This window comes from Aythya fuligula, chromosome 18 (genome assembly GCF_009819795.1).
Source record: "Aythya fuligula isolate bAytFul2 chromosome 18, bAytFul2.pri, whole genome shotgun sequence".
NCBI lineage: Eukaryota > Metazoa > Chordata > Aves > Anseriformes > Anatidae > Aythya > Aythya fuligula.
Window position 1 is genome coordinate 6409124 of NC_045576.1, and position 19612 is coordinate 6428735.

The 19612-nt window shown below is 40.9% G+C and overlaps 1 protein-coding gene across 2 annotated transcripts in view; it reads left to right on the forward strand.

Moving 5' to 3' along the window:
• The first annotated feature begins 4510 nt into the window (after positions 1 to 4510).
• TEX2 (testis expressed 2) overlaps positions 4511 to 19612 on the forward strand; it is a 49140-nt gene continuing 34038 nt past the window's right edge. The window contains exon 1 of one of the 2 annotated variants that reach the window (XM_032199492.1): positions 4511 to 4585. The gene's annotated coding sequence lies outside the window, so the exon portion shown is untranslated. Of the gene's footprint in view, positions 4586 to 17386; positions 17498 to 19612 lie in introns of those variants that run through there. The other variant, XM_032199493.1, reaches the window with a different exon arrangement.

Consider the following 19612-nt stretch of genomic DNA (forward strand, 5'->3'; position numbering starts at 1 on the left):
GAAATCTTACCTGAATTATCTTTTAAAGTAGATTATTTAAATTCTATTAAGTCCCTATGCAGATATTTTTATTCAGAATTAAGTGACATTAATCTGATTTAGTGTACTTCACTCTGAAACTGAAGAAAGCAAAATCAAATGAAGTCCAGTTTAATTTTGAGTAACAGCATTCATGCAGGACTCTAATGTAACTTCAGTAACATCGTTCAAGTCACACTTGTTATTAATGTGTATTAATGTTTCTGTCTTTTCCTGTGAAGACAAGGAACAATAAAATTGTCACGGATAACTTGACCACATGTCCCCTAAATATGGACCTAGCTGCTCCTGAATATTGGACAAGTTGGTTTAGACCTCTAGATCTGAAGGTTGCTGCTCATTCTTGTTCTATGGTCAATGCTCTTTTCTCTTTATTAATCATTTATATTAAGCGCATCAGTGTAGAACCTAAGCATCTGCCCAGGCAGGAGCAGAAAGGTACTGCTGGCTGCTGTTAAAGTTCCTGTGGCACAGCTGTGCATGTGGAAAAGTTGATGTGTAGTTGCCTGTTTTAAATCTGTAGCTTCAGCTGTTCTGTATCAGGAGTACTAAATTTACTTGTAGATTTAAAATAGTTGAATGATTTGTCAGCTAAAAGGTCAGGATGCTTGCTGTTTATTTTGTGCTTTGCTTTTCCTGATTAATAGAAAATTGTCTGGATCATCTGATGCTACTGTCAAGGACTTTTGGTGTAATGCCTGTGCAGGCAAAATATACAATAGTGCCATTGTATCCGCCATGCCTTCCCCCAGCTTTGCATTTTATCACAGTTGCACTCTGAAGTACTCCAGCACTCAACCAGCATATATTCTAACTCACAAAGGTCTCTGCAGAGGGAGGAATATTGACTTCTCCATCATGTGCAGATCAAATTTCAGCCTTTTAGAGTTTTGTGCAATTGCCAGGTACACTGAAATCCAGATACCAGCTCTTGCAACCTTCCTGTGACTTTGGCAGCATGCACACGGCTGTTCAGTGTAGCTCATGGACTCACCTCTTCCCCAGAGATGGATGGCATCGCAGATAGGTGTGCACCGGCCGTTTTCTCTATCTGGATCCAGTGCCAGGTATGACACTAGCCTAAGAAGCATCAAGAAGGTTTGGCAGGCCTGAGAGGCACCAGTGCAAATTCACTGCATTCAAACTATTTCACCTAGGCTGCATGGTAAATCACCTTCCCTGGGAACAGGTTGGCCTCTGGGTGTCACCTTGGCAGCACAGCTCTAACTCTGCACACCTGGCTGATGTGGTTTTAACCTGTTCTGTGCATCAACATGACCTGGCAGCCATGTGAGGCCTGTGCTGTTGTCCTTCAGCCCTAAGCTACAGGGAGACAGGTGGATGTTCGAACTTCCCTTGCCTCTGGAAGTGTGTCTTCTCTGAGTGTGTGTGAGAACTTGATGTGAGGAGTAGTACGGAGCTGTTTCTCCAGAGATACCTGGCAATCTAGAGACCTGTAATAAATAAAGAGAAGTAATGAGAGAGGGAAAGAGGAAGATGACAAGGACAAATGAAAGCCAGCAACAAAGTCTGCTGCAAAGGGCAGGGGCCAGCGTGTGGGGAGAAGTGATGTGTTGGAGGCCAAGATGGGCACGTCTGCAACTTCAGAATCCGTGTCCAAGGGTGACAAGGGTGACAGCAAAGTCATTGGGCAGGGAGATGGTGAGAACACTATTGTTTCAGTGTTGGGCAAACAGAAGATAGGCACACAAGCACTGTGGCAGGAGTGTGTTTATTCAGGAAGCTCGTGCTCTCCTCTGTACCCACAGTCAGAACCAGCTGAAGCCCACTAGGAAGCCTCGGCCTTGCAAGTGCTTGTTGGGCTGCTGTAAACACTGAGTGGGTGGGGGGCTTGTTTGTTTTTCTGTGTGAAGTCTCTCTCCTTTGTGTTTAATACTGTACAGATAACAAGCCAACAAAATAACAGTAAAGCTGTTCTCACACATACACAGAAAACTATGCCACAATTCACGAGTTCAGGCACAGCTGCTGCCTCATTTGTTTTAAAGCTTCGCAGCATAAAATTGTAAGCAGGCCTGTCCTGTGGTTCTTGGGTCTTCCCCAGGAGATCTCACTGACAGCACCGAGAGACTTGTGAAAACCTTGTGGAAATCCAAATCTCACATAATGTTCTTTTCTCATGAAAGTACAAGCCTTAAGCTGTCCTGAGCTGTGAAATTCTGATGGGGGCATTACAGAGAAATGAACTGAGTCTCACAGTAGCTCTGGGAAAGAAATATTACTTCTTATTTTACAGCCTGCTCAAGCACTGTTTTAAAAAGGCATTTAAATGCCTTCCTTGCATATTCTGAAAGATTAAAGTCATTATTTTCAAAAGCAGCTCCTGACTACAGATACCTATTTCTAGCACCTGCAGGCCTGTTGTTTCTCAAAATGACTGCATATTTATATGTAGGAGACTGAAATATTAAAAATAAATAGGTATGACTTTATTCTCTTGTCTTTTTGTAGGATGGATATCAGATAAATTATCCAACAAAAGCGTTTACTCTAGCAGCATGGAATGACTCAGAAATTCAGAGACACTTCCTTTTTCCATCTGACTGGGATTTGCCTTCAGAAGAGGATTCCCAAGTGGCCAGGTGCACTGTGAAGCTGAGGCAGGTAGCAAAGCTCACATCTCATTTTCCCTAGATGCTGGCTCCAGCCTTTGCTCAGGCTTTATTCCTCTGTGGAAGAAGCCTCTGCTGAGCACCCAACTTCAGATGCAAAACTTTTTCTCTTGAGGTCACACCTTTTAGACTGTGAGTTGGCTAAATTAGGTGCAGACAGAGGGTAGAAAAAGCTTCAAAACTTCTTGTGAATTGCTTACAGTTTAACACAGCTGAAAAACAAGACATTGGTCACAATTTCAGTTGTAGCCTCTGTTCCTACAGGGAAAACCTGCTATTAAGAAAACAACCATTATCTTATCTTCATACTCTGGAAACACTAACACCAGCTCTGTATAATGATTCAAAGATCTGCCTATTTACTATGAGAGCTATAAAAAGAAACCTATCCTAGATGATTAAATACACTTTTACATGTGTTTAAAACATAATAGTCTTTTAAACTTAAAAAAATGACCACATAAGAATGGATGGAGTAATGATCATAATTCATTTTCACATGTGTTGAATTGGCCTTGAAATGTAAAGAGAAAAGCAGTAGGAGAGTTATCTACACCTACTTTTGAATTAGACTGCAAAACCTACTAACTACCACGTGCCTGGTGTAATGCCTAGAATGGGAAACCAAGCCCTGACTGTGATACAGCTAGAGATAAGATAGTATTTAAAAAATGATATTGTATATTAAAATATTTGGAGCTAGTTTGGAGCAATTTGAATTCTGCTCACATATTCCACTGCATGTTGGCTAGTAAATAAATTAATTTTGGCATCATCACCACATAAAGTATCATAAAGTTGAACACTGGTATGAAATAAAGAGACTCAGAAAGATCTCATTAACAGTTTTCAAAAGCAAGAACAATGATGTAAAGGGTAAAAGCAGTGGCAAGGCTGTAATATTTTATGGCATGAGACCATTATGAGAACAAAAACCTTTTGACAGAGGGAATCAACTTTTTTTTTTTTTTTTTTTTTTTTTTTTTTTCCTGTCTGCTGCAAACTGGCAAATACAAAGCGTAAATAAAACAACCTCTGACATGGTACATTTCCTAGGGTAACTGCCTATTTTTTTATTTATTTTTTGATAATGGACCTTTTTTGGCCATTTGTATAATGTTTTGATACCAAAGCACTTTATTTTGTCAGCTTGCATATGCATTTCCTGCAGGTAGTGTCTGCTTCTATGAAGCGATGTGGTCGGAGATTACAGGGGTAAAAATTTACCTGCAAAACCACCACATACAGTTTACAAGAAAAACCCAAAGCAAACAGAACATTCTCCAGAACTGGCTGCTTATAAACCTGGTCACCACAGACACAAGCAAGAGGAATTAGCAGGTTTTTCTTAACACCGGTGGAAGGAAACATGGCCCGCACTGGAGCATCGAGGCCAGCGTGGCTGATGGCCTTTGCTCAGCGCGTTGCTCCCAAACTCAGCCTCCTTTCCATCGAGGCACTTGTCAGAGATGCTTTCCAAGTGACTGGGCGAAGGAAATCATTTTATAGTCCCTGCGTTGGTCATCCAGTTTCCTCTGAGCGGCTCCTCGTTTCGGGGAGGCATTTCCTTGTGTCATCGCTCACCGCCTGACACAAACTTTGCGAGCGGGCTGAGGCGATCCCTCCCTCCCGGGGGTCCCTGCCTCGGCCGACCCCATCCCTCCCCTCACACCCACCTCTCCCCTTCCACCCTCCCCAGGCCTCAGCCCGCCTCGCTCCGCCCGCGGCGGGCCCTCTCCCCGCTCCGCCCCTCAGCCCGGTGCTGCGGCGGCGGCTCCGGCAGGCCCGGCCCCCCGCGGGGCCCGGATTGGCGGTGCCGGGCAGCCCCGCCGCCTCTCCTCCCCTCGCCGCCGCCCGGCGCGGGCCGGGGGCCGCCGGGGCCGCGCCGGGCAGTGCCATGAGCCGCGGGTAAGGTAAGGCTGAGGCGCAGGGCGGGCCCCGCCGCGCCGCCTCGGCCCGCCGCCGGGCTCCGCGCCGCGGCCGCCGGGGCTGGAAGCGCTGCCACCGCCTCACCCGCGGTGTCCGCGGGGCTGTGGGCACGGCGGGGGGACGGGGCGGCCGGCGGTGAGGGGAGGCGGGCAGGGCAGGGCCTAGGGCACGGCGGAGGCGGCGCCCGCTGAGGTGGCCGTGAGGGGACCGACCCTGAGGGGACCGACCCGCTGGGCTCCCCTCAAGGAGCCGGCCTGAGGAGCCCCGGGGCTCGGGCAGCCTCTGGGGCCGCTCAGGGTAAGTGGTGCCCGGCTCGGGGCTGGCCGCACCGCCCGGGGTTTGAGGCGTTTATTTTTACCGTTGGGCAAGGTTCGGCGGGCTGGAGTTACTTCCCGCTTACATCAGTGTAACTGAGATACAAAAATTTGGCCGCGGTGGGATGTGCAGCTTGGCATGGGCGCTGCTGGAGTGGAAGGGAGAGCTGAAAAACAAGCAGCGGAGGAAACTGCGATGTTTATTCTTGATGGAAGGCGAGGAGAGGATTTTTAATATGCTCTTGGTAGCAAAAGAAGAGAGATTTTCTGTCACACAAATTTGTTTCCCTTTTCTTCTCCTAGGTGTCAGCTTTTTCAGTTTCTGATTCTCTTTTAATTGTCAGTGTGACTGTATTTTACCCCTCCATTGCAGCTCAGTGCCCAACTGTTTACAGTGTCAATTCGGCATGTGCTGAAGTTCCTTCTAGACGTCTGTGCTCAACTTCTTGGTGATGTGTATCTGTCAGCAGATGTCTTAAGGAACTCCTCCCATAGCCCATCATTTAGGGGACTTCAGTATGCAACTCGATTTAATTTAAACTTTTGTAACTTTCATATTGAAACTGCAAGGTAAATTAGTGTAAGATTTCACTGCTCTAAGACTATATTCTGTTAAGATGCTTTGTCATACTCCTCTGTCTTCACACAACTCCTTTTTCAAGAGGTTCTCGCCTGCATAAGTCAGGAAAAACAAGGCAGGCTCACAGTCTCAGGGGCATATTTTTTTACAGGAAAATGTAGCTGTATTTGGAATTTTAAAATAACTCTATTTTCCTAATCTCTGAATAAAATTCAGGCAGCATGATTGAGTACCTGCTATTAATTTTCTCTGAATTGAAAATGTGCTAAATTAGAGGTAAAAGCAGTTTAAGTGGAGCAAAGAAAGTAAACTGACGTTTTTGATGTTAGAATTGACTTTTAAAGACTCGTTTTCTTTTTTAATGTATGAGAGGTTACTGTTCTGATTGACTTCAAAGCTGATCCAACAAGCTGCTCTGTTGTGGGTGGCACGTTTTTAATATCCCAAGTAGGTGCTGATGTGTGTGGTAGTGTTTCCAAGTAGGGTTGAGTAAAGTGCTTTCTCTTCTGAGCTAAAGACCAAGAAGATAATCCTGTGTTCAAAGATGTCTCTTACTGAACTCTGCTAGGCTGCTGTACCATATAGCCTGTGCATTGTATTACTAAGCTGAGTGTACATCCCTTGTAAACTTTGCAAAGAACTTCTTTAAATGACCTGTGTTACCTTATTTCAGAAAAAATCTCTTCATGAAATCCAAAGTGAGAACTTGAAAGAGGACACAGCCCAATGAAGTGCTTTTCTTAATTGCTTACTACTTTTACTTTGGATAATAACGTAATTTAGTAGTTTCAAGTACTAATAACAAATGCTTAATTCTTTGTAAGTAAGTAAACTCTAAGACAACTACGTTACAAACTAAAGAACGTGAAGCTTGAAACCTAGGCAGAATATATAATACCAATAATCTCTCTTTCATGGTAGAAGTGTAAATAGAACAATGGGAGATGGTGAAATTTACCTAGTAACAAGAGAGAAAGTAACAGGGATAAACTTAAAGTCATGTAGCTAGAAGAGTGAAGATGTATATTTGAACACCGTGTTAGCTGATAGATGTGGGGATTGTGCTGCTCTAACCTCACCTTTCTGTGCTAACTGAACCTGATCCTTTAGATGAAATCAGAGTAAAGAAATCTCTTGTGGCATGCCTGAGAGGCCACCAACCTTACATTGTGCGAGATGGACAGACAAGCAGGCATGAGCATAGCAGTGAATATGTACGTATATAAAGGCACATTTCCTGTGCTGTTGTTCCCCAGTCCTGTTCTTTGTGCCATATTGAGGACCAAGCTTGAGCCTGTTATGGCCCATGAGCTAGGTAACTTGTGTAGTGGAGCTGATGGAGCTGGCAATACCAGCCTAGCAGTTGAAGAAGGATAACGCTTGTTTATTTGAGTAAATTGTAAGTTTCAAAAGAATGAAAAAGAGGTTGGGTAAATTCTGGTCATACACACATGGAAAATCCAGAGATTTAAGTGACTTTGTCGTCTTTTCCATTGGCAAGCTAGAAATGTTTATATCAGATATTCACCATGAATAGTAGTGTTAACTCAGTGTGCTTTGAAACATTTATCCTTGAATAAAGGCATCGTGTTCTAGAAGTCCTTACTGCCCTAAATGAATCAATTAGATGACAACGTGTGTTGGGAAAGAGGAGCGTAATGTAGGCTGAGAGGTTAGAGAAGTAACAATAAGAGTTAATACTGTGAGCCTTCATGAGTGCACACTTGGTATTAGAAAAGGCATAATATATTCAGAATAGAAATCAGCTCTGGAAATGCATAAGGATGTCATGTGTGCCCAATAAAGGGGATGAACAATGACTTTTCTTACTCTAGGTAATGTAAAGTAGACACTAGAAAGGGTATGTTGTGATTTCAGGGGGAAAGACGGTGGCAGTGTGAAAAATAGAGAGAATAATACTGTGTGTCAGGACTGATGAAGAATGCAGCACTTAAGGGGCAAATGAGGGAGTTAAGTAAGGCGGTGTTGGCTTTGTGCCGGCAATACAGTGAAAGACCTGCTCAGAGAAAAGCCTCCCTATGAATTTGTCTGAGTTCTTATGTACTTTCTCTCATATTGGTGGTGCAAGAACTCTGAAGGTCAGAACCAGCCTTGCAATGCTGTGTGCAATTAGCCCTGTTCCTGGTGTCCTCTCCTTGATACAAGGGTTGAAGTTGGCCATGTTTTGAGCAGGGCTTCTCTGTGGGCTTGTATGTGCAAAATCTTTTTCTTTGCGGGCTGGAATGGAAACAGCAAACAGAAGATGGGTGCAATCTGGGAACAATTTTTCTGAATCCAGCTGATTTTTCTGATCCGCAATCATGGCCTGAGGGAAAAGGAGTTTTCACATTTAGGGAGCAAAAGCAGAACTGCAAAGTACAGTGTTGTCTGTTCCTCAGAAACCTCTCTCTAGTGAAAGAGCAACATTTATGGCTTTTAGAGGTACCATAGTGAATAGTGAGAGCTTTAGGATTATCAGTTAGAGTTCTTCATTCTGTGTTTATTCCTTCAGTGTACTGATGCATATCATTATGGTACATGTAAAGATGTTTTTGTTTGCTGATTTAAAAAAAAAAAGTGTACTACTCCATTATTTTATAGAGGATTGTGGTTCAGATCCACAAAGTAAAGGGTCTGCTTTTCTTTCTAAAACAAATTGAATTCAACTTCTTTTATCGATGTGTTAGACAGAATCCCAATTACAGAGTCATAAAAATATATAACCCAATGTTCATGTCAGAGTTGTGAATTGTCTCTTCTTAGACAGTTTAACGTGTTTTGTTTTTTTTAAGCTTCTGTTAGCATGTCAAACCCCAAAACTTGAAGGCAGAAAGTTAATAATTATTGGTCAAGATCCCATGAAGATTGCACACCAAATGGCCATTGTCTTTGTGTGCCTGTTCCCTGGGAGTGTTGTGAGGACGGAGGTTTAAGCACCTGAAGAGTTAACGTGTCTGTATCTTTTTCTTTGAAAGATCTGGAGGTGAATGCAATTGGCTGGATTTGGGCCAAGTTGTGCACGGTGTGTCCCAAAGTACCTACTTAATTGGCAAATGAAATGTGAAGTCTTTTAAGGTGATATTTAGGCTCTTTCACACAAGTCCTTTATTGGAGTAATTTTGTATTAGAGGCTGCCATGTACTAACTTAGTTTGAGTTCTGAGCATGCTTCCAGAGCAAAAGGCCCCCCTTTGGCAAGCATAGTAGCAGTATGCCCGGTGTAGTATGAGACTTCCAATCAGACCAGTTCTGTAGCATGCTGTTTGCCTGTGTTGCTGTTCCTATGCCCTCTGCCTTCTCTCTAGTTTTCTGCTGTGGAGCAAGGCTGTTACAGTAATGAATTATTTGGGATCTCCAGGGCAATGGAGGTGTCCCTTTTTAGACCTGATTAACAGATGCATTGCAATTTCTTTAGTGGAGTCCTTGATGACCAGTATCTCTGGGAAATAAAAAACGAGTGTCTTAAGTTGAAATTGCTCAATTAAGGGATCTGAGAGGAGTTGCCTCAAAACTTCCTGTTAGCCAAAGCCACTCCCAAGCCCGTTGGAAGTCTTGGGGAAGGAGCAGAGGAGCAAGTTTTGACAACAGTGGATTAGAGTGGCTGAAACATCTGCGGGGTAAGTTTTCAGGGTAAGTTTTGCAGGTGTTTTTTCTTCCTGCTTTGCCCTCTGCAAGAAGAGGAGAGGTTCTGAAGTGTCAGATTATTTACAGTTGTCTTTATTCTGTGGGTACACAGAACTATTGTCTCTAATTAAGCCTATTGTTAATGTTTGGAAAGAGCTGAGAATATCGTAGTGGAAAAGGGCATATTCTCTGGTCATCTTGCCTTCCCGCTCGCCAAAGTTCCTAGCTCTCTGTTTATTGACTTTCTCTCCTATCTATTTTAACTCTGCCGTCTCCAAACAGCAAAGTATGTTGTTCTGCTGTGCAAAGACCAAATCAATACATAGCAGAGTGGTTAAGTTAGTATTCTAGAAGACAAGAGGACTGACAGACAAGGAATAACAGAAGATCGATAAGACATAGTGAACAGTGGTGTTTTCCCATAAAGGCCAAAAGGGTAGCACAAATGAATCGTTGTGTGAACCAGGCTTTAATATTCATTACCTAGTGTCTCTGTGGTTTATAAACTGTTATGCTCTCTGACCCCACTGGTGTTGGATGACAGGAAATAACCAAGGGATGTCCCTTGGTGCTGGTGAAAGCTTTGGGTGTCCTGGACTGCTTATCATGTCAATGCAGGGTTCTTGTCCTTAAGCTGTGAGAAGATGGGACAGTCAAGCTTAAAAGAAGATCTCTTTTAAGAGTATGGAAATGCATATTCAGGAATTAGGACACTCTTCAAAAGGATCTGTTTGAGTCCTAAAAATCGCTTTATTAGGTTTTAGTAGCTTATGCAGAGGAGAGCTCTAAGACTCTAGAATTTACTCTGGATTTCATATGTTCTGTTTAAATTAACTTCAGATCTATCTATCTATCTATCTATATAAAAAAAGCAAAACATATGTATGAACCAGTCTACTGTCACCTTTGACACTGGAGATGTCAAAGCAGATTGAAACATGTAACTAACCTGTTATGAGCTGTAATGAAGTTATGATCTGAAATTAAATAGCTGCAGAAATAATTTCGTGTCACTGCAAGTCACGATTAAGATTGGGCTCATAAAACAGACATTTTTATTTCCTCTAACGTAGCCCAAAGAATAAGGCTTCTCTGAGAGGAAGAGCGATAGCCATGCTGACACTTGTACAGGGGCAGTTTGGTTAGGGAGCAGTGCCCACCGGGTGATACTCAGCAGACAGCGAAAGCTCTTGTCTAGGTTTAGCACTCTGTCTCTCGGCGTGTAGCTGTTGTGTTGAACCTGTCTGCCCGTGGTTGTGCTGCATTTCAGAGTATCCTCTGGTCGAGGCTGGGAAGGCTGGTCTGGCATCCAGGCCACACAATTCCTGTAGCACCTTTCCTGCCTACAGGTCACCTCCCACTTCATGTTCCTGTCTTGTGCCCCCAAAGCATCAGATGCAAGGTGAAGACTTCTGCTCTGGCTGCCTTCAAAACTGGTCATTTCCATTCTGCTTGCTTAACACGTATCTGTGGTTCCTGTTGCTTGGAGGGGCTTTACTTTCTGTCCCAATACTCTTGTGTAATGCTTGGGGTTGAATGCATAAATAAATGTTTTGGTGGTAAATGAAGTGATCCATATGTTGCTTCTCATTTCCTTACTGCTGAAGTTTGATAAGGCTTATCTTTGTAAGACTTTCTCAGTAGCAGTTCATTTTATTTTATTTTTTTGTCTAATTGCTTTCACAATTATTCGTTTTCAGTTTGCCTTGAAGTATTAAACGAATGAATTGGGAAAAGGAGGAAGAAATAAGGAGAGATAATCCTAAATGTCTGTCAGCTCAAAAGCGTGCTAGTTAATAAAGGCTTTGTCAGGTCCTTAATAAACCTTCTGAACAAATGCATGGCAACTCTTGTAGTTTTATGAAAATGATCAAATTGCTACTGTTCTATTTATCTGTTACTTTTGTGAATAACAAGAAGTGTAGATGGAGAAAGGAGACCAGCTGTGCATGCAAACCATCTCCTGTTTTGTAATTCCAGTTATTCCATTTACAACAGGCCTAGGTTTTCAGGATGCTGTAACACTGTCTAGAGGTTAGACCGAAGAAATGTGCCTGACACTTCTAGAAAAGTTCATGGACTTTGAGAGTATCTGAAAATATTAATTTAGGAGTGTTTTGTATTTAAAAGCATGAAATGTTAGGTTGTATAGACCTTGGTTTCTTCTGTCACACAGTTTTGAGAGGTGGTTGCTAGCTCTTTGTGAGTATTGAACAGATACTATATACACTTCATTTCCGAGCTGGGACAATGTTTCAGTTTCATTTTTAGTAGTCAGATTTTTAAAATTCTAGCTAGATATTTTTTTATTCTTTCTACCAAACTAAAACTTAATTAAAATGATAAAAATGAGGAAATCACTGGACTGTAGTAAGAGTGTTGTTTTAGTACTTTACTTTCCCAGTGTATATTCTTTTTAAAATCTGCTTCTTGCATCCAGGTGTCACGAGCAGCATATTTAGCAATGGAAGTGCTATGGGTTAACTGTAGATTTCCTTCCAGTGTGAGCAGTGGCTTTTCAGGCCTCTCCCTCCAGCACCCTAGCCAAGTAAGTGCAGATTTGTGAGATACATTCAGATGTCACGCTAGGAAAGCTGTTGAGAAGGCATTGCCAGTTACGGTCTAACTTCAAGTCCTTCATGGAGCTTAGGGGAATTTCTGAGGGGGATGTAGAGGCTGTTCTGTGGTTTAATGGAGAGCAGTTTGCCTCTCTGGGTGGTGATGAATGCAAGGTGAGAAGATTTCCATTTCACATCTAGATTTTGAGTTCACTGGTTTTATTTTTTTTTCAGTTTCCCCAAAAGAGCAACCAGTCCAGTCTGTGAAGTTGTAATAATATATAGCATGGCAGAGGCAGCACGTTAGAGATGAGTGCAGCTTCCTCATACTCCAGTCATCAACTGTTTTGTCACCCTATCCTGGAAGACAACTGCAGCTGCCACCCATGCTTGGCTTCTTTGACTTGACCTCTCATTAATTAAAGGCCTCACTTAAACAACTACACCCCTGATGTATGGTGATGTATGAGGAAGAGAGTACGTATGCACTCACTGAATTATTAACGTTGTATGTAATTTAGAGCTTGTATAGCTGATTGACTCTATTTAACGAAGAACATGTGGTAGATTTATTAAGCATGTGTATATCTATATATACATAAAAAAACCCACAACATCACCATGTGTCTGAAATTAGAATCTCCTGCATAATACTATAATTGAAGAAGGCAGGATATGGCTAAAAGACAGTTATTTCCCATTGCCCTTTTGAATCCATCTGGTGGTTTTTGCTGTTCTTTTATCTCCCAGCAAATCGAGACCTTAACGTTGATGACCTAAAATTAATTTCCTTGAAGCTACGTTAATGACACTTCCCTTTCTATGAGCACGCATGCACAAAATGTAACCCACATACAGGGGTATGAATTAGTTCTTACGTATTTTATTAAGCAGTTGAGACTATAGATGTTATTTCTGGCTGGGATACTAGAAACTTTTACAGTGCTGAAGGCATTTGCAGCTTTTGCTAGACAAACATATCGATGTTAGTAACTGTTTATGAAATAGCAAATATCATGGGCTGATACAGAGATGATTTTAGTCCTTTTTTTACATGGAAGTAACTGCGAGGAAGAGTGAAAGTAGAGAGCCTCCATGAGTACTAGTTGAATTTAGACTGGAGCTGGGGTTCTTCTTAGCTATTTATTTATTTATTAAAAAAAAAAAGCTACTTCCTTCATATTGCAGTATGATTTCAGCAGGCAACCATGGAATCAGGCACTGACCTGCTACCCTTTCCATTTTCAGCCTATTGGTTTGTCAAATGGGATTCCTGGAGACAACTACCTCAATTAACTTTTCCAAAAGTAAGATCTGCCTGTATGATTTACAGCCCCATATGTAGCTGGTCAGAAACTAGTATGTGCATCTCAGGTGTAAAGAGACCTGGGGGAATGATTTCACTTCCAGATGTTGTCCTGTTAACCTAGGTCTACTTTCCACTAAGATAAGGACCTATGTCTATGTCTGCATGCTGTATGAGTGAATTATGCCAGATAGGAACAAATAATTGCTTTCTGAGCTGAAAGAAAATGAGTAATGGCTGTCTGTAGTGCTTCCTGCATTATTGATCATTGGAAGCTACTTTTCACCAAAGGCAGTGAGAAAGTTTTCCAAGGAGTGCTGAAAACTTTTTAAGAAAATATTAACGAACCTGAGCCTTTTAGAAAGCTTTGATTTGTACTCTAAGTTCATGGCCAGATTCATGCTGTCGTAGACTTATGCTGATGGAAGAAAGAGGAAAACTCTGTTCCTGTTCTTCCCAGTCATATTTTGTTTACTTCTTTTGAGACTCTTCACATGACAAATCATCCTTCTAAGGGTGTTACCAGTACCCACATTTTTGACAGAGAAAAACAGAGTAGGAAGGATCCTCTTATGCTTTTGTTGTGCAGGGGTGTGAACAAAAGGGCTTTGAGGTATGCGAAGATGTCAGTTTGTCATCACAGCGTGCTCATTTTTTTCCTTATGACAAATACGGTGTATTTATATCTGCTTTTCTATAATATGATCCTGTTAATTCAGATTACTTGCAGAATTGTTTTTCATGTATCATCTGCCATGGTTTCTTTGCAATTAAGATGAAAAAAATTGTGGGAGGTGCACATCATTTTCTGACTCAGTAGATTTCAATAAGAATCAAGCCTGTAAAACAGCTGTTAAGGTCAGGCAATCTGTAATTGACCTATAATATGTTGAAATTAAAATGTATCACAGTTTTTTGGGAATACAAATTACCCAAATCACGATTTTGGAAGGGGAAAAAAAAAGAGCTAATACATTAAGCTGAGCCGTTAACTATTGCACTGTTATGTGTCTAATATAAGAAATGGAAGAGAATGCAAATCAAGCTGGTGACTTTGATTTTTAGTGTCCTGTTTTTGGCAGTGATCTCTTTCATGTTCTAGAGAACAAAGTCCAGGGAAGATTCATGCCAACTTCTGTCGATTCATTAGGTGACATCTTGAAACATCTAGAGTTATAAATACTATGTGAAAAATAGGAAAATGCATATTTAAATGGGAACACAAATATGAATGCTTCTGAATACTTTTACTTCTTTTGCCTTAAATACTTTTGCCAAAGTTGCAAGTATTTGAGTGTACTGTAATTGAATGGCTAGGAATTGTATGGATGTTTCAGTCCTGTGCACCTGAGGGTTTTTTGTCTGTTGTAGTCCAGTATTTTTAATCATAAAATGTTTAAACCACTCTTTAATGCAAAATGAATATTTGAGAGACTCTACTGAAATATATCTAGCAGTTGCATGGCCCTAGAAGGTTTTTGTCAAGCTGAAACAAGGCCCCTTATGTCTTGATAGTTCAGCTGGGAAAGTCTGGGTTGTCTGTCCTAATGCTTTTAACGGAGCTTTGCTTTATATCTTTGCTTGTCAAGGTTTGACTGTATTTCTGTGTTGGGTGGATTGTTTTTATTATTTGCCTTCCACACAGGCAGAAAATCAGCTTATTAGGGCTATCTGGGTTCTGTTTCAATTTTTTCATAGTCCTGGGAAAATTTTCACATCTTGGACGTTTTCCTACCCTCACCACTCTGTACTGTGTCCTCCAGCTGGAAAGCTGCAGTGCTGCTGAACTTCTGCATTTTAGTTTCTAGGTACTTGGATTGAACATAAGTCTGAATGAAATGAAATGAAATGAATGTTGCCTGAAGCAGAGAGAGATGCCTGATACTTGCCAATTATGCACAAAGTTTGACATTTTGTTTTCCTGATATTCTTGGGAAGAGGCTTCTTCAGGGTTGACTTTGCATTTTTTAACCTTCTACAGATCTTTCTATGAATTAGAAGTTAAAAGAATTTAAAGCATAGAAGGTGTTGTTGGTAGCTTATGATTTCTGCACACTTCTTGTTAGAAAGAGATTAAGTGATTCTTCAGCTGTTTCAACTCAGTCTGGTTCTTAGTCTTTACTGTTGCCCTTATAATAAGTTAGTGATTCTATGTGGGCTTACTTGTTCAAAGCACTATGTGAGTGCTAATCTTCACCCTCTTTATAATACTGAAACTCAACATGTTTACCTGCTCAGGTCCTTCAAAGAAGTCTGGAAATTAGTCTATAAACCATTTCCTTCCAAAATGAGATCACAAAGAACTTTTTTTTTTGGTTATGTGGTGCTGATTTACATTTCTTGCCTTTGCAGGTTCTAGGTAGCACGAATAGCTGCTAATACCCATCTTCATTAATTTTTCATTAAATTCAGTGGGAGGCGAGGCTACTCAATGGGTGGCATAGTAGAGCTATTTGCAAGACTAACTCTCTTAACAGCAATACCTGAAGTGGCAGAAACAATTCAAAAAGCAGTAATCTTGCAGAAATTTGGGTTTAGTCTGACTAAATTTTGGGATTAGTTACTTCTGAATTACCTTTAGCCCACCACTTCTCAAACTCTCAATTGCAATTCTCAAAAGACTTGATGGTAAGATGCAAATTGCTGTTTAGTGACCCTTTCCTGAGCTTTTCTGTCTTTTGGACCTTCCAGTGATTACACTTTCAAACTTCTGAGAAATTCTGTACTGTTCTATCTGGAATTAATTTTTTTTTGTTTTGCATTTATCAAAGATGCTTTTAGTTTTCCTTAGGAAGATGAGACGGAAGTGAGCTTGTGTAACCAACTCTACCAATTATTCTCTATTTTAATGGCTGTAGCTTGCTATTTATTTTTGGGTTAGTTAATTTTCTTATGTTGAGTACCTTTGTAGTTGTGTGTGAATACTTGTTTATTTGTAGAAGATTTCTAAGATAGATGAAGCTCTCCTTCTTCCCATAGAAAATGTAAGCTTTCTGAAAGAAGCCTTAGTTATTTTCTTTTTTTTTTTTTTTTGCCAATTGCCTGGGGATTTGCCCTTTAGAAGTTGAAAAAATACCACCAAAGCTGGAGGATGAGAGAGATCAGAACCAGATAATCCTCAGATAATGACTACATTGTGCTTGGGGCATGCTGAGGTCCTAGGCATGTGAAGGCATCTACATTTCTGTGGGGAGGTTTGTATTTCTTGAGCTTCTCACAGGCTGTAGAGCTGTTACAAAGGCAGCAGGTATGATATGGCTGTGCTGGAAGACCTGGACACAATATGCTGCTTCTGTCCGAAGGTACATCATAAAAAAAAAAAATAAAAAATTACGGGTATAAAAACACATTCACAGATGCATGGCAGTGAAGGACTGCAAAAAGTCCTGCTGACCTTTGTATGCATGAAGTTGTGAGAACTTGGCAGGTAGAGGAGAGGACTCACTGAGTGCACCCTATCTGCAAAGGTGGTGCAGCTGTTGGGCTTGGTTTGCTCTGTGAGAAGTTGAGTAGAAGGATTCTTCTCCTCCCCCCCTTTGTTTTTTTCCTGTCTTCCTTTACCATCGTGACCTTTTGGAATATACTTAGACAATAAAATACATATGTAGGGTATTGCTGGTCAGTTGTGGTTCTGTAGCTCTTCATTTTTTTTTTTAACTTTTTTTTTTTTTTTGAGCTGTTACTTTGCAGCTGAGAGCCGTGTTCCTTGTCCAAACCGAAATACGTTCTAGCACTAAATGCGTTAGTGCTATTTAGTTGAACCTGAGAACCTCTTGTCTCTAATTTTGAAAGCATCTCTGAGAAATAAAGAAAAATGACTGTGTACTACATTCTTATGATAACAAAGCCCTAAAGCACTGGTTCTGCTGTTAGTCCTCTGCAAAACGTGAAGTCAGAATAAAGCTTATAGATCTGAAATGCATGGTTTTATGAATCATTAAAAATCCAGTGCAAAAAATAATGTCTTTAGATAGCTATGGGGTACAGTTTGCCAATCTGTAGATTCCATTCCTTTTTTCAGTGATCTTTCATAACTACATCTTATATGAAGACCCAGACTTCAAGTTATTAATTGGCATTGCTCATCTGTGTCTAGCTTAATGTGGACAGATATTTATTTTTAATGTGGTCCTTTCTGCTGTTCTCTTACGAAGGCATGTGATGACTCTTAATTTTGCAGTTGCTGTGAACATTGACTGTGGGGTGTTTTTGTGTTCTCCTTCCCCCCAACCACCCTAATCTTCAATGTAACGATTAAAGCTTGAATTAGCTTTTCTGTTACCTGGGTCTTGGATGTCCTGATCGAGTGGGGTGGTGTCAATTAGTGTAGAATTGTGTGTTAATGCATCTGTCTTGTCTAGATGTATCTTATGTTTGTGCTTACTTGTATTTTGCCGTTTTCAGGGCTTTTGTGGGGAGGAGGGAAACAATAAAGAAGTTCAAGAACATAACACCTCACAAAAGTCCTTTTAGGAGAAGCATCCTACCAAGACATGAGTTTTAGTTTGATATAATGTGAGTATACAACATAATGAAGTGTATGTAAATGTAACGAGGTTCCTGAACACTCACTTGATACCTGCATGAAATTTTACTTATTAATGCACATTTGAATTGTTGGGAAAAATGAGTCTAACACAGTTCTGATAAGTCATTTTTAATTTAGGATTTAGGGCAGCTTGTCTTTCTTTGTTTTGGAAACATGCTTTTCTATAAGTCACTTAGTCAAAATTTCCCCTAAAGTTTTTTTTATAGTGACCTTTAATTTAATCAGTGATGTGGACAGCATTTTCAACTGTGGACTAATCCAAAGAGGTTTTAGATAATCTTTCATCAGATTAATGAGGAGCTGATTCTTTTTTTTCTCTCCACAGAGACAAGGAGAGAGTTACAATGCTGCATTGCATAGTATTGTACCTCACTGTTTGCCTTCTCAATCAGATGTAATTTTTTGAGGGGTGTAGATCTCTTTTTGATTTTTTTTTTTTCTTTAATAATGAACAAATTTTCTGTAAAGATGCGGACATTCTACAGCGCCAGGTAATTCTGATTTGTTCTCTCATCCCTTTTAGAAGAGAACAGATGCAGCAGTTGTTTGTTTATTGTTCAGAATTGTTAAGGGACCGGTGGATTATTTTGGCTTGGCAGGGTGACCCTGAAGAGGCTGCTTCAGCCAGGTAGTATAAGAGAAGAGAAAAGAGTTGAAACAACTGCTCTCCTAAGTGGAAAAAGCTGGCTTTGGAAAAAGCTGTGCCAGAAGCTGACCCCTTGTGTTCTGTTTCTAATACGTTTATTTCTAAATCCATTGCTGCAGGAGTTTTCAGATCAAAGTCTCTAAACCTTTACTTTTCTGGGGTGCTTCTCTTTTCACTCATGACCAAATTAGTTTTTTGGGGGGTTAATTTTGATCCCAGCAACTAGTTACCTGGAAAAATAAGTATTTGAATATCCTTTTTTAAGATAGCTATATGTGATATTACAATTGACTAAATCTCCAAAACCTGTGTTGGAAGGGGGATTTGGTTGTGTGATTTATTTATTTTATTATTTTTATTTTTTTTTCTGTTGAGGGAATGAGCTAGTATAAGGTGACTGTGAACTGTTAAATCCTGAGTTGACTCTGGTATACTGAACAAAGATCTTTTGGATGGAAAAGATGCTTTGTGTTGCTTGCAATTATGAATGTTTGAGAAACAAGAATGAAGTAGTTCATAGGAGAAAAGGACATGAATAGAGAAAGTATAATGTGCTAGAATTTTTATTTGTTCTTCGTGCGAACTAGGAGTAAGCCTTCAGTGAAAATATGCTTCCTTGCAATTTGCATCTACACAAAGTGCAGAGAAAGTGGTTTTGAAAGTATGAGGAATCTGTTAAAAATAAAATCATAGTTTACTCGCTGACTGTATGGTAACAGCAACTTCCAGATCCTACAGCCATTCTTTTCCAAGTGTTTGACTAACAGGTATAATGCTCAGCGTACTGGAGCTTCACCAGGAGCATCGTTACTGGTGAGGAAACATCAGTAGAGGTTGTGTTGGAATTGTGCTTGGTGGGAATGTTTTCTGAAGGTTTCAGCACACAGCTCCATTGAGCATCTCTGAACTTGTGTAGGAGGGCTTTTTGTATTCTGCACAGTTAAAGTTTTGAAGGGAGGATAATACATATTTATCTCACTGAAGTGTTGGAGATTTGTCTGTAAGAAAAGACTTCTTGAAGAGCTGCAGGTGAAGAACCAGATTGCGGGCTCAACGTGCGTCTGGCACTACAGACGCTCCCTCTGTGCCTCTTCTGACTTCTTGGAATTTCAGAGAAGCAGTCCTGTTGCAAAATAATATTTCACCTGTAGCAATTAGAAAATGCTACGTTAAGATGATGGTAAGGCAGCAGCCTCTGCCTAGACATGTCATCGGATCGGTGGAGCTGCAGAAGTCCTCCTTGCCTCTGTGTTGACAGACCTCAGCTCCCAGATCTGGGGACTTAAAAGCACTGTGCTAACTGCCAGAGGCATGGTTTCCCAGCTCCCATGTCTCATGCTTTGGCAGATTTGCTGCTGCCCCTGTTCTTAATCTGGTGCTGATGGGAGTTGCTTTGTTGGCTGCAGACTGTGGCTTGCCTCTGAAGCCCAGCAGA